Source organism: Rhinolophus sinicus, chromosome 3 (genome assembly GCF_057876585.1).
Source record: "Rhinolophus sinicus isolate RSI-liver-muscle chromosome 3, RSI-T2T, whole genome shotgun sequence".
Classification (NCBI taxonomy): domain Eukaryota; kingdom Metazoa; phylum Chordata; class Mammalia; order Chiroptera; family Rhinolophidae; genus Rhinolophus; species Rhinolophus sinicus.
The window spans coordinates 129,229,643-129,241,227 of NC_142503.1; the positions used below are offsets into that span (position 1 = coordinate 129,229,643).

At 39.7% G+C, this 11,585-nt stretch overlaps 1 protein-coding gene across 1 annotated transcript in view; it reads left to right on the forward strand.

Annotated features, from left to right (window-relative positions):
* Positions 1 to 9,333, forward strand: part of LOC148758628 (uncharacterized) — a 438,105-nt gene extending 428,772 nt beyond the window's left edge. Inside the window, exon 5 of the mRNA XM_088797072.1 lies at positions 7,517 to 9,333. The gene's annotated coding sequence lies outside the window, so the exon portion shown is untranslated. The remainder of the gene's footprint in view (positions 1 to 7,516) is intronic.
* The last annotated feature ends 2,252 nt before the right edge of the window (positions 9,334 to 11,585 follow it).

The following is an 11,585-nucleotide window of genomic DNA, read 5'->3' on the forward strand; positions in this document are numbered from 1 at the left end:
TTTTGCTAAAATAAATTCTTATCAAAATTCCAGTTTTGTTAAAATAAATTCTTATCAAAATTCTTTACAGATTTGGACATTTCTGATGTTGACAAGCTCTGGAAAAGTGTATTGCTCCCTCACATCCAAAGCCCAGGTGCAGAGGGCACACCTGGAGCAGCATTCCTCAAGTCCTGGGATCACTGCACTCATTGCTTATAAATAGTCACCTGGGTCTCCTCAATGGAGGCTGTAATGTGCTGGAAGACTGTGCACTGTTTATTTAGATCGGCTGGGAATCTTCTTTCTTGCTTCTCTGACTATTGAGAATTTAAGTATCTGACCCCTGTGCTTTCTTTCTTAGCATCATTCCTCTCTTCTCTTCTCTTGCTTTCTTATCTGATGTGGCACCTAAAGATGATCCTTCCAAAGACGTTTTAGAAATGCCATCAATCAGCACATTCCTCGCTCTCTTCCATTTCATCAACCTGCCTAATCCAAAGGCTAGATGAACCCCAAACCCACTGTTAGGCCTGGACGGAGGAATGAGTCGCGATAGGCCAAGATTGGTCTATTAGAATTTGTTTGGTGAGTTTGAGCTGCGGGAGGTCAGGCTAGAGCAGAGGGAAAAGATCATAACCTCCCTGAGCAAAGAGGGTTATGGACTTTTATAGGTAAATCAGACTGTTCTTCCTTAAATGACAAAGGGTTTCAGGGCAAGACCAAGTCCTCCAGCTCCACACCCTGGCCCCAGGTCACCGTCCAGACCACACAGGCCACTGATCACAGGCCCCTAGGACATAAAGCAAGACAGGATCAAGACAAGGTGGCTCTAAGATAAGATTCTGCTCCTGGCCTAAGTATGGCTTAACACCCACTATCACAGCACATGGGCACCGTGCACTAGATTCTGGGGTAATGTTCGTTATGGCAAAGATGGTGGCTAACAAATCTTATTGACCACATACTATGTCACAGCCAGTGGGAACCTTTAATGTTTACGCTACGACAGGTACTGCTCATCACCCCCAAATAGTGCATTTACTTCTTCATTCCCACCTTCAGAATCCTGATGTTCTTTTAGTTGGCAATGTTCTTAGATAAAATACATGCCTTCCCCAGACTTTTGCGGGCTGGAGTCACCATGGACTCTGGTGCGAGGTATCATCAGTGCTGATGCGCTCACTCTCATCTCATCCCCTGTGATGTGGGGGCTGCTCTTCAAATGGGTTCTTGTTCCCCTTTCGGAGCTCAGAGGACCAGAAGGAGCTACAGCTCCAATGAAGTCACCTACAATGGCTGAGGGTTGTTTGCCATGAATAGAAACTATTTCGATGAATTATTACATCTTTATATAGTTAATAAAGATGTAAGTGTCCTAAGCAATTCATCATCCTTTTCTATCAATAGACTTTTCTACCTTTTCTAAACATTCAAAATGTCAATAGCTAGGCTTCTTGATACTACATAGCAAGGATCCAAAGTCCTACATTTGTATCCCCGACAGAAGAAAAAGACATCTCTCATCTATGGCATTTTAAAAGAGGCCCAGAAATTACACATGTCTGAGGCATGTCTGTTTTAACAAACATGTTCTATGTCAAACATTTCATGCACAAAACAGAAAAACTAGAATCAAAACACCTGAAATTTTAGTTTCATTTGACATATTATAATTAATAGGAGGCCATGGAATCATTTAAAACTTTTTATTGGAGTCTAATGTACATAAAAGGAAGCATAAATATAAGTATACAGCTTGATAAATTTCCAGAAAATTGACAGCCTGATAACCAGTACCTAGATCAAGAAACAGGACATCACCAACAGTTCCGAGCTCCCTTCATGGTCTTTATGATTCTGTTCCACAGGTAGCACTGTTCTGACTTCCAACACATAGATTAGTTATGGCTGCTTTTGTACTTCATAGAAATGTCATGTTCATTGGCCATTTGAATATCTTCTTTTGTAAACTACCTGCTTAAGACTTTTGCCTTTTCTCTCAGTTTGCTTGTCTTCTTGATCTGAAGATCTTTTTGTTTTAATTAAATTGAGCCCTTTGACAATATTAGTTCCAAATATCTTCTATTTACTGGCTATCTTTTTAACTCTTGAAAAAGCTTAATTTTCATGGCAATTTTAATGTAGTCCAATTTTGATGCTTTGATTTTTTTTTTGTATTCTGTTTAAGAAATATTCATCTAACAGAAAGTAATGAACAAGTTCTGTGTTTTCTTCTACACACTTCATATTCTTTATTTTATTTAGTTCAGATTTTTACTCTACCTGAACTGCTATTGACATGTGATGTAAAGGCCAAGCTACATTTTTTTCCATATGACAAATTATTAAATGCCATTTATTGAAAAGAAAATATTTTTTACCCTTTGTCGTGTCCTGCACGACAAGAGATTTGGGAAGCGAGAAGGGCGGCACAGGGTTAACAAAGGCAGTAGCCAAGAATAGAGTTTGAGTGGGGCCAAGGGTCTTTAGCCTCAAGGACTGAGAGCCCCAAATCGAGCCACCTTGTGGCTTTTATTGATGTACACACAAGGAAGTAACATTGTTTTCTCCATGGTCTGTGAATTTCATGCATTATACTTGGAAACTGATTTAAACCAATCACCCTTGCCTGTAGGCGGCTGGAACAGAAAGTCCCAGGATGTCTTAGTAATTGTTGTATGTACCTCCCCAAGGGACAAAAACTTTATGCTGAAATTTACTGATAAGATTAGATGGAGAACTGATGTTATCACATCATTGAATCTTTTCCCAAGTAGGTTGTGGGAAGGAATATAGCCACAGAGGCAGAATCTCTCCTTAGCCGGGGGAAGGTGGGGGTCTATACCCACCTCTATCAACCCCGTGAGTTCTCCAGATGGCCCCTACATGACTGTGCCTGTCGTAGGTTGTTCCTCCCTTGAGGAATCTTACCCGTCATTGACTAACCAGCCATGCTTTGGGGCCAAACAGGGAGACATAAGGTGTAAGCACAAAGGTGAAGCAAAGTCCCTGAAAGGATCCATCTCACAGACTCTCTTTTCTTTGGGGACAAGGGTGAGGGGACATCTGCTCATTTCATTCTTCTCTTTCATTTCAGTTTTTCATCATTTTCAGAATTTTGCTTTATGTTTTACTGCCACCATTTACTTATTACATGGATGATGCAATTTTTCTAAACTTTTGTTCTAATTACTAAAATAAATTATTTTCAGAAAGTTTCTCCTCCTCTTTATGCTCAAGATATTTTCTTTCCCGTGTTAATGTGTGTATACCCTTATTTTGCTTCTTACAAAAGTCTTATCTCTTATTTATTTGTGGTGGCAACTTAATTTGAAAATCATTTTGTGTGTTGCAATTTTTTTGTCTGCATATATTAATATTATCATATGCTGTTTCTTTTTTAGCCTGTTAATATGGTGGATTTCATCAATTGATTTCACATATTTAAGCTGCCTTGCATCCCTGAGAAAAAAAAATCTATTTGTGTTTGTTGATTATTCTTTTTATATATTGATGAATTCCTTCTGCAAATATTTTATTAAGAAATTTTGTGTCTCTATTTAGGAGGGAAATTTCCCTGTAGTTTTCTTTTTTTATGGTCTTTGATTTTTTTTTCAGGGCAATATGAGCTTCATAAAATGAATTAGAAATTATTTTCATCTTTGTGTTTTCTGGAAGCAATTGTGTAGAATTCATGCTAATTCTTCAAATATTTGGTAGAATTCTCCAAAGAAATCATCTGAGCCTGGAGTTTTTTTTTCACTAAAATTTAATTTCTTCATAGACATTATGATTTCAGCTTTCTCTGACTCCTGCTCTGAGGAGAGATAAGGAGGAGCTGCTCCTGCAGCCCCACAGCAAGCTTTGGGGACAGGCTGCAGGTGTTTCGAGAACACTGTGCCCCTGCACAGAAATACGTTCCTACATCTGCAGTCTGGGCCCCCACGATGTGCAGGGAGCTGTCCTTTCTAGTCTCTCCAAACCGAGCTCTCAGTCTTTCCTGCTCCAACACGTGTCCAGATTTGACCAGCATCATCAAGAGAACAGGACTTCCCCCAGGGCTTTGCTTATACCACTGTAGGACTTGTAGAGTGGTTGAGGAATTGCAGTATGTGGTGAAGTTCTCTCCTTCTTGTAGGAGCAGGAACTGAGGAAATTGCCCTAACTGTTGTCCATTCACTTCTGTTCAGGAAAAAAAAGGGGGAGGCATCAGAAAATGTCTGAATAGGTCTCTATTCTCTGAACTAAAATGGTCTCTCTCATTCTTGTCTACTTCTCTCCTTTCCATGTTTACTTTCCCAACCCCTTTTATCTTCCTTCTTTTTCATTTTTCTCTCCCAAATTATTTTCGTCTCAATCAGAAAACCTCATTCCTGCCGATGCCTGCAGATAATATTCTACTATGTTGAATTCTCTGGAAGCATCAGGGAAATATCAAACTTACGCGATACGTGCATCCATAAGAAGAACACTGGTACTGTGGCTAGCATCTCCCTCTTCTTCCTCTTCAGAAAGAGTTGCCAAATCTGACTGCTACTAAGTGGGTTCCTTTTTACAAACTTCTTCCAGACCCAAAGAAATGTGTTCTACCACTGTCTTTTGGAAAGAAAGAGAAAAAGTGATGACTGCAATTTGAGACAACCAATCAGACTTCAAATTATTTTACTCACCTACCTACAGAGGAGGGTCTATGTTTGCAGATGCTGCCCCCTGGTGACTGGACTGAAACATAGCTGATTTTACAACCCATTCCTTATAAAGTGTTTTCTAATTGAAGTGATGTACGTATATTTGTCAACATTTAGAAGGAAAGAATTTAACGATATTGTTGGGGGGATCATTTGTCTTTTTAAACTGGGTTGTCTGATTTAAACCTAGAGCATCAAAATGAAATAAAAAGTTTAATTTGTCATTTCCACTTTCATCCAGAATCATGTAGTGTGTGTTGGTGCATGTGCTAATGGAACATATTAAGTCACAGGCATTGGGGAAAATGTGGAAAATATTTCTAATTTATTGTTAGGCCACCCATGATGTCAAAATGGAAGATAAAAGTTCCCTATTTCCCTGTTGTCAGACAGATTACCCTAGTTGTAAGTTATCCAATGTAGAGCTAATATATACTGTCCCACTCTGTTACTTTCCCACATATCAGGAATTTAAAAAATCAAGATAATTTGAAAAGAAATCTAATCTATCAGATACTGATTTCTCTAAGAAAGCTTCCTTAAAACAAATACTTGGGTAGAATAGCTTTCTCTGGTTCCACAGAAACGCAGTATCTCTTATCACAGCACTTACCGCCCTGTATTATAATGACCTTCTAATTGTCTGACTTGGCCACATGAACCTTAAGGATACAAACTGCATCCTGCTCCAGAACTGTGCTGTCCTGTATGTAGCTATTAGTCACATGAGGCTACTTAAATTTAAATTATTTAAAATTAAATGAAGTTTTCAGTTTAGTTTCTCAGTTACACTAGCCACATTTCAAGTGCTCAATAGCCACATATGGCTAGTGGCTTTTGGACATGCAGGTATGGGACATTTCCACTACCTCAGAAAGTTTTATCGAACAGCGCTCCCCTAAACTGTAGCGTCCATTAAAACGAGGAGTTTGGTCTGTTGTGTTTGCTGATGTGTCACAAGCAATGTCCCTGACATGTGGCACTCATGTTTGCCTACTGCTTATCGCCATGTTCCCAGAAACTGCTGTAATACCTGGTAAATAGTGGACACTTAAACACTTGAATGATTTCAAAATACGTGTGTTTGCACATAAAATATATGAGAGTTTGAACTTAAAATATTCCAAACCCAATTTAAATGCACCCTTCCATGAGTGTAAAGTAACAAGGGGTGTTTGTAGCTATTTATAAATGTTACTTTTGGGAGACTGCAGTAATTTCCTGGGTCTACCATAACAAATTACCTCTAGTTGGATGGCTGAAAACAATAAAACATTATTCTTTTACAATGCTGGAGGTCAGAAGTCAGAACTTAAAGTATCAGCAGGCCACACTCCCTCTGAGTCCCCCCGGGGAGAGTCCTTCCTTGCCTCTTCCAGCTTCTGGTGTGTCCAGATCTTCCTTGCCTTGTGGCTACATAAGTCCAATCAGTCTCTACCTCCATTGAGAAGGCCTCACATGAACTTCTCTTCTGTGTGTCTCTCAAAAGGTACTTCTCATTGGATTTAGGACCCACCTGCATAATCCAAGGTGATTTTATCTTAATATCGTTAACTTAGTTCCATTTGCAAAGTCTCTTTGTCCAAATAGATTTGCATTCACAGCTTCCATGGAATAAGGTGGACATACATTTTGGGGGCCCACCATTCAACCCACTGTAGGAACTCTAATGTCTTTGAAGTATCGCCATGTAATGTATTCCATAGGTTAAGGGTTCAGTTTACAATATAACCCCCTCAACTCCCCAATAATTCAGATACAAGTCCAACCCCTTGTTGTTACCTGTACATCTAACCAAATATATCAGAGGTTCTCAGAACCCCATCCTCAGGATTGATTAATTTGCTAGAGTGGTTCAGCTCACAGAACTCAGAGAAACATTTTATTTACAAGATTATCAGCTCCTTATAAAATGATATAACTCAGGAACAACCAGATGGAAGAGATGCATAGTTCAAAGTATGGGGAAAAAGTATGAAGCTTCCATGCCCTTTCCAGGCCTCACACTCCCCAAACCTCCACGTGTTCACCAACGTGGATGTTCTCTGAATGTGTTATTGAGCCAGACTTAGTGTGTCACACGATTTGAAAGGCTGAAACTGAAAACATCAGAGATTAGAGTAAGGAAAGGTTTATGGATCGATAAAGTGCCAACCAAGAAGATGGGAGACCTAAAGGTGCTTGAAGTCTCTCTTGCTCGTTGGACCAGGCCAAGGGTTTTTAAGGAGATAGGGGAAACCGGTTTGCGGAAATGCTGGTGGGGCAAGTTTGAACAGGGGGACCTTGGAATAACTTGGCTATTTATGGTAAAGAAGTGTCAACACCAGATCTTCCTGGACAGTGGACCCTTGACTTCTGAAAGGGTTCCATTGTTCAAGTTCTAATTCTGTCCTTGTCCTTTGGGTCTGTGTGGGTGCGGGACGGGGGTGTAGTGTGCCAGTTTTTGGTTCTGCGTGCAGCTAGATGTCAAGGTTCTCTCCTCTGACCATGCTTCAGCTGCATGACTTGCGGTTTTTGTCTGTTTTCTCTGAAAAGCAACTCAGTATCTCATTAAACAGGATAGGACCACTCAGAGCTCGTTTTGGGGTAACAAAAGCGTTTTGGTGGGTTTATGGAGGGTATGTTAGATAGGCATGATTGATTAAATCATTGGCCATTGGCAATTAAACTCAATCTCCAGTCCCTTTCCGTTCCTTGGGGGAGGGTGGGTTGAACGTTCCAACCCTCCAATCACATGACTGTCTTCTGGCAACAAGCCCCCATCCTCAGGTTACATAAGGGCTTTCCAAAAGTCACCTCATTAATATACAAAAGTCACTAGAATGCTTGTTTATCTCTGTTTGCAGTTCCTCCATGATTATTGAAAACACTGTAATTCATTGGATGTGCCTTTTCCACCCCACACATGGCTTTCCATCCACAAAGTTACCAGATCAGCACCAGCCACGGGTTTGCGTATGGGCTGCAGGTGCCTGAAGAGCACTGTGCCAACGGCGCAGAGGTATGTGGCTGAGTCTTCAGGCTGGGACCCTTTGATGTACAAGAAACTGTAACCATTCTTAGTATCAAGAGTGGCTTTAACTCGTCCTTCCTGCTTTTCATCCCCATTTGATCTCAACAGAAACAGGATCTGGGGGCTTTTTGCAGGTTCCCATCTGTACCAGTGTAAAGCATAAAAAGAGCCGGAAGGGAAACGGCAGGTGAAGTTGGTGCTCTTTCCTTCCTGAATATGTAGGAACTGAGGACTCTGCTCCACATTCGATGCGCTGCTTACTCCTGTTGAGAAAGACAGTGTCAAACATAGAAACTGGTCTCTTTACAGTTTTCATTTTCTTCACACATTCCCCAAAAAAACCTGGAGGGTCCTCATTCCCCGTCGTCCTCCTTCTCCATCAACCACCCCAGATGGTTCGGAATGTCTTCAGCAACCCAAGGACTTACTGTCAAGATGAAGCCATAGGATTAACAGCGAGGCTGGCAAAAGACGCTTCTCCATTTATCCTCCCCGAGTATCCTCAGCAGAATAACGTTCTGCAACCTAGATCTGCACAATATTCTGCTTCAGAAAACAGGATTCTGCACCTGGTTGCCCAGCCAATCAGAGAGACAAACTATGCAAATGTCCTAGAAACACACCAATCAATTCTGCCCTAGATTCAGTTACCTGTGGTTCAAAAGGAAGGATCAAATGCTGCTTTCTTGAGGCCAACTTTATAAACATTAAGGAAATCTCCCCATAAGTTCACAACACAAAGGGATGACAATCTTTCTGAAGTGGGCTGCCTGATCGTGAACTGCTATTAAGTTTAGAGAGAGTTGCAGGTGGGATGCAGTCTGTGATGGGTAAAGCACTTTGGTTAGGATTTTGCAAAACAAATTTTTTAAGCTTTCAAATCACACCTAATTGTAAATATGTATACATACTATGTGCTAAACAATCTTTTGCTTTGTGTACATTATTCTTATACAGAATTATGCAATTAAAAACAAGAAAACTAAAGCCTAAAGAGATTAAGTGATTAACTCAAGGTCCATTATCTGGTAGAGTAAGAATTGCATCTTAGGAGTATATCATCTGGCTATGGAGTCTATCATTTTTGGAATCTGCCATGCCACCCACATTTGTGATGCAGAGTAAATGGTTTAAAGTTCGAGAAGGTATGTTCCAAGAAGAATTACAGTCTGCTTTGTGATTTTTCTTCCTAATAGCCAAAAAAAAGTGGGAACAGCTCAAATGTCCACGAGCTGGTGGATGGATAAACACAATGGGGGTATATCCATCAATGGACTACTATTTAGCAATAAAAAGAAGTTAAACACTAGTAAATGCTAAAATATACATGAATCTCAAAAACATTTGTTAAGGAAAAGAAGGCAGACACAAGAAAGCACATATTAAATGATTCCATTTACATGACATGTTCAGAAAAGGAACATACATATATTTATATATACATATATATAAAGATATAAAGTGGCTGCCTTGGGCCAGGGGTAGAAATAAAGATTAACTGTATTGGGGCATGAAGGATCTTTTTGGGGTGATAAAAATATGTTAAAGCTGGATTTAGTAATGGTTTCATAACTCAATTATTTTACTAAAAAATTCACTGAACTGTAAATTCAAAGTGAATGAATTTTATGGAATGTAAATTATACCTCAATAAAGTTGTTTAGAAGTAAATGAGAATTATGCCTATTTCGCCTGTGTCACAGTCGAGGTATAATGTTAGTTTGATTCAATATACACTTGATTTGTTTGAATAGTGATTTTGGGTCTAGAATTTGCCCAGTATCTCTGAAAATTATTAAAGTAATATTCTCTGTTCCCTGTGAGCTCAAACTATAGTTGGATGAATAAGACATATCCAGGGAAAATTTAATAGTGCAAGATAGCAGTAATTAAGATTGTTCAGGATATAAATCTAACTTTTGGGAAATTGATGGTATTAATTGACTTCAGTACGTCTTTCCAGTGAACAACTGAAATAAACAAAGGAAACAGCATGGGGTAGGTGCTAATAGTAGAGAACAGTGCTTTCCACATACGAAAACTTAAATCATGTTCTGAAAACTGGAACAGGGTTGGATGGTGTCTCAGTGGCTAACTTCTAGATTTCTTTCCCAAGAAAACAGATGGACTTATAGTTAAAAAAGAAAATCCTGAATCGCCTCATTAATGTCTCCTAATTTAGAAGTGTAAGAGCTAAGATTTGGGATGAGCTGTTAGACCAACAGAAGCTACTCCAAGTCAAGCCCCTGTTTTCTCCAGATCACAGCAGTCAGATGACTCAGTGACAGAAGAGTAAGGGCATGACTGCACCGTTCAGAAAACCCACTTGGTGTGAAGCTTGTTTCTAATGAAAATGCTGATCCACTGATCAATTCACCCACCTACTGAGGAGCAGTGTCCAGAGCAAGGAAGGCATACCTCCCGCAGAGGGAGAATTCCTCCAATTTGTATGACAGAATCCTACAAGCTACAGCCACCCGCTGTACCTGAAATAGAGACCAAGCCAATTGACCACTAGGTATATTGCATAAATTAAATCTTACCTCAAGTGACTTGCAGGGTAGACAATTCTAAATAAGTAACACAAAGACTAGTCCAGCCTCATCTTTTATATTAGTGTTTGAAATGCAAGGACTCTAGAAATAACTTTATCTTTTGCAGTTTCATTCAACAATATATATTGATTGTGCCTCCTGTGTGCTAGGCATTGTTCAGGCAGAGAAGATGCAGTCGTGAGGATAGAAAAGTCCTCCAGTGCAGTGAGAGGAGGAAAAAAATAAATGGATTTAAAAAAAATAAGACATTTTTAAATAGTGAGAAGCACGATACTGACAATGCAACATAAAGAGTTACTCTTGGGGTGAGGAAAGGCTCTGCCCTAAGCAGGGTATGGAGGGGAGGCTGCACCCTGACACTTACTCTGTGACGTCAGGTAAGGTAATGAACTCTTATATTCAATATCGTTTTCTATAAGGAGCCAGTGTCTTTCTGTTCAGCACTGGGCTAAGCATTGGCATTTATCATCTCATTTAGTTCTCATAATAACCCTGGGTGGTAGATACTATCAACACCTATTTTGTAGGGATGAGGAAACTGAAGCATAAAAATTATTAAGTAATTTGCACAACTAATCAGTGGTAGATCAAGAAATCCAACCCACAGCTATGGTCTCAAGCACTTTGCTACGCTGCCTCCACAAAGGAAGATGAAACCAACCTTGAAGGATTCCAATAAAAATTAAATAAGAAGACACATGCAAATCATCCGGTACCATAACTTCCCTATCTTAGGCACTCAACCAGATACAGACAATGTGTAAAATACTGAGGGGCTGGGATACATAATCTGAAATTGCGGTGGAGACTATCCACAAGATAAAGCTCAATATTTTCCTGAGGTGTATTTTGTAATTTACATCAAATATTTCATTTATTATCTTAAGTATCCATAGTCTGTCATGTTTCTTACTATTAATAGGAAATCCATGCATTTAAATGTTATATTGGGAGATTGGATGGTATATTCTAACATGGATGGTGTATGTAACAACCAGTGTACACTACAATGGTTCATTTTTTTCCATCATTGACTCTTTTCACACTTCTTAAGATATTTCTATACTACATTAAAGGACAGAGCAGTAAACACAATTTCACTAAACAGCAAAAACACTCCCACCTCGTGCAAAATGCCAAGCTTTATTTCCAAGACATCCTATCACTCTACAACCCAAATCAGCCCATGTGTATAATGTTTGCCATTTTGAAGTCAATCACTTTCATACCTGGGCGGGCAAAAGATCAAAACCCAACCCGTCCTCCTGCATCCTCTCCCGCGTGATTACTGCAGTGGGAAGTTTACTGACTGATTCAGTGAGGGTAACTCCCATGCGACGAGGCTTC